Source organism: Sinocyclocheilus grahami, unplaced genomic scaffold, assembly GCF_001515645.1.
Source record: "Sinocyclocheilus grahami isolate Dianchi unplaced genomic scaffold, SAMN03320097.WGS_v1.1 scaffold145.1, whole genome shotgun sequence".
In the NCBI taxonomy this organism is placed as follows: domain Eukaryota; kingdom Metazoa; phylum Chordata; class Actinopteri; order Cypriniformes; family Cyprinidae; genus Sinocyclocheilus; species Sinocyclocheilus grahami.
The window spans coordinates 686,253-690,457 of NW_015505324.1; positions in this window are offsets into that span (position 1 = coordinate 686,253).

Consider the following 4,205-nt stretch of genomic DNA (forward strand, 5'->3'; position numbering starts at 1 on the left):
TATCAGCAATCATAAATTTCTTAGAAATATATTTTACCTAGGTGACGAGGATCACTCAGTCGCTTTGTGTCAAACTGAAATGCAGTTACGGGGTTTTTGACCAGCGAATGTGTGCAAATGTACATTTCGTCCGTCATTAAAACGGCGGCGTTACGTTTTCATCACCAGGTGTTTGTTGTAGCTATATGGGCGCGGCGCTCAGTTTCAAATACATAAATTATGAGCCTTTATAGACATAGTGTTTCTTGCGTAAAGAAAACGCAGTACTTATTCAAACAACAAGATCTGTATTTACCCTTGCAGACCCAGTTCAGCTGCTGTGGAACTTCAGTTCATTCAGTCAAGATAGAGGGGGTGGAGTTATGGGGTTTTACTGACAGTTTGAGCGGATCCAACAAGATTTAGTCACAAGCTCTTTTTAATACATTTCATTAGCTAAATATTTGTAAAGCAGACAGACAGATGTAAAGGGTGACCAATATCATTGATTTATTGAAGGAAAAAAAAAAACACCATCACCAAAAAAAGGGCACTTCGGAGTGTAAGGGCAAAAAGCATGGCAAAAAGCAAGCTCTGCATAGGTTGAGCCCTACCTGTGCACGTGCCTGAACACACATGACCTATGAAACTCATTTTCTGTTCATTTCTTTTGCTTACACACACTCTTCTTTGGACATCCATTTCACAGCCGTAGACAACTTAAGGACCAAAGGGTATGAAAGGAAAGAATACAGTGGTTTTTGGTGTGATATGTCATATAAATCTAATTTCCAAGCATAGGATTAATACATTATCCTCAGTGATGATGCATCATGAAATGTTTTTATTACAGCACTTGAGGTAGATATATTCTCTCAAACTTTTATGAGCCGACAGCTCAATCCACCTCCTCTTTCAGGTTCAGTTGTGGTATAAAGACAGGAATACCACTATTCCTCCAGGAAAGATCCATGTATTCCTCATGCCTTGTACACAAAGAGCTAGCATAGAAGCTTTATTAGCTTCCTGCCTTTTGCAGTGACCTTCCAGTTGAGCTGGTCAACCAGACACAAGAAGTATGGCTTTTTTCCCTCCTCCCCCGACAGGAGGTGGACGAGAAACCAGATGTCCTGCAAGAGGATGACTCTCCTTTAATATCGCTATCTCTAATTAGAGTGTTGCAGGTATGGGGCGCTCTGTAGCACACATCACAGGCCTGCAATTCATATGCTAATTACGTGGAAAACCCAACAGGAAATGCTCTAGTCTCCATCAGGAACTAGTTATAAAGACTTCTTGGTGATCGCCCACTCTGTCTTCCAACTCGACAGACCATGGACATCAATACCAGATTCAGGGGCCGTTTACACAACAACGTTTTCAGCCAAAAACGGGAAACTTTTTATGCATTTTGCCTGTTCGTTTACACGACAACAGTGTTTTGGGGACTGAAAACACATATTTTTGAAAACAGGTTTCAAAGTGCAAGTTTTTGAAAATGCCACCGTTGTCGTTTCTGTGTAAACACCCAAAACGGGAATTTTTGAAAACAGTGACGCCATGCGCGTGCGTAGTACATGTTAGGTATGTAGACATGCACAGTACGTGTCGATTTTAAAGGCAAGAGCGAACAAACATATACAACAATGGCGGAGTACATGGTACTGTTGTTCTTCAGCAAAGTGTGGATTTACTTCACCAATAGTACAACCAACAGCGGAGATGCATCATATATACAACATATAATCATCACTTCCCTACAGGTACTGTTTACTAACAAGGTGACAGCGCCAACTACTGGCCTGGCATATGAGACAGAGAGAGCAGAGCCCCCGGGGTTAGGTCAATTCCATTATCAACAATTGAATTGGATTCCTGTGCAACACTGGGACAAAAATACCAGCTAACTCCAGGCTGGTTTGCTGGCTTCTATAAGTAAGAAATATGGCAAAATGTCAGCGTGAGCGCTAGCTGCTTAGCATATAAGAGATATAAGAGGCTTATAGATTGAAGAAATAAGCCAGTGACAAAAAACAATAAAATTGGACTGCATCCAAGTGACCGCAGTCGATTTTACTCCCACAGACCTCAAGTATGCATAGACGTCATATGTAGGTCATATCACTCACAATTTAAAACTCTAGAATGTATTTCTTTTCCACGTATTTCTGTCAAACTCCTTGCACTTCCACCATATTACCATCCGAGTTTAGCCCATATTGTTGCTATAAAAAATCAGTATCAAATCAATTACGAAGCTAGACAACACAGGGGACTGAGCAGAAAGGGCGATTTAGTTTTATTTTCTCCAGTTCCTGTTTCACATTCCATTGCACACAGCCAAAGGCAAGAGATATAGGATGGAGCAATAGGATTTAGCTCAACTGAAGGCCATGAAAACACCATACCGTCCGCAGGCCTAACATTCATTCATGTGAGAGGTTTAGTTCCTGCGTCAGGCCTTTGAGAAACAGGGGACATTTACAAATGCGTGCAGACTAAATTTGACATTGGTTGATTCTAATGTTTAGCCCTTCTCGTCCTTGTTTTTACAAAATGAATAAACAAGGTAAGACATACTATTAGAGACATTTTGTATGTTTTTTTGCTCATTGATTGTTTTATCGTAAAATCTAATGAGCACAACTTAAAAACAACATTAATTAAAAAGAATTCCACCCTTCTCTCTCTCTCGGGCTTTCTCTGAGCCACGTGAACTCAAGCCCTGTGCCGTTTGTCTCCCTGGACAGCTAGTCCTGTCACAGACCACAGCCAATTACTCAAAGAGTACCACAACTGTCTCTTTAATAGTGTCATTTTTCATCTCAAGAGCTTCTGCTCTCCTGTCTCCTCAATCAGGAGAAACCATTAATTGAAAACCCATTGAAAAGCATCTTATCCTGAAGTCTCCTCCATGACTGATGCATTGTCTAAATCAATTTCTCTGCATAAAATTTGGAACATGTTTAGCCAAGGGCAAGTGTTATTTATAGAATATTATACTGTAGCATTTATTCATATTTTGATTAGCTTTTATTTCAAAATTTTCTGAATTAATTTCCATTTTAGTTTGTTTTAGTAATTTAGTTGTTTTTGTCTCTTTTTTCCCTTTTTTCTCAATTAGTTTTAGTGTTATTAATTTTAATCCTTCAACCTAAGCTTATGTCAGTTGCCGAGGCAACATTTAAAATTTTTAAGGTTATATTTTTCATCTTATATTTATAAATAATTGTTTTTCAGCTTTTATATTTTATGTTTTCAGTTTTCCTTTTCATTTGAATTAGTTTTAGTAATTTTATGTTTTGGTCATATTATACTGTTATTTAAAATATTTCTATTTATATAAATAAATTAATTTAAGTTTTAGTGTTACTAATTTTAATACTTCAATTTAAACGTATTTATTTCAGTTAACTGCCAAGGACACAATTAAAAAACATTTTAAGTTTATGTTTTTCATCTAATATTTCTAAATTATTTCTTTAGCTGTATTTCAATTGCTGAAAAGATTTCGTTTTAGTTAACAAAAACAACACTGGTGATAACTACACATCAAATAAAATAAAACAACCTTTCTCCATCAACCATTCAAAAGTAGCTGTACATGGGTAATATATTGTAAAATACTCTTCTTGAGGTGCCATCAGCCAATCAGTGCTGCCATTTCCAGACTGATTATCACATGTCATTTATGGATCAGGGGCAAGTTCGAGCTCAAACCGGTGTGCACTGTTTTGCTACGGTTTCCGGTTTGAATGACATGTTTCCTGGAAACGGTGTGCAACGGTGTGCAACGGGGTTTGAGATGAGTTTGCACATGTTTATTTACATTAAAGGCAAAATAACTGAAATAATAAGGGCACAAGTATAGATCTGGAACTTCTTTTAGTCTGTCTAAATATCATATAGTAATTGCAATGTCTTCTGGTCCATATCCTTTCCTTAGGAAGGTGTGCTAGACACTGATTAATGTAACATAAAAATACTATACATATTTATATATTTTGCTATTGTATTATGGAGTGACACTTTCATAAACTTTTCTATACTCCTCTGATTATATAATGGTAAATATTACTATATCATTGCACAACAACAGTGATCAGCAATAATGATAAGCCTAATACTCACAATAAAAATAATAAGGTCATATAGATCATAACAGTCTCGGAGATAAGAAGTGGATTATCCTTCACCTGAAATGTTTGTCTTTTCATCCTGAAATG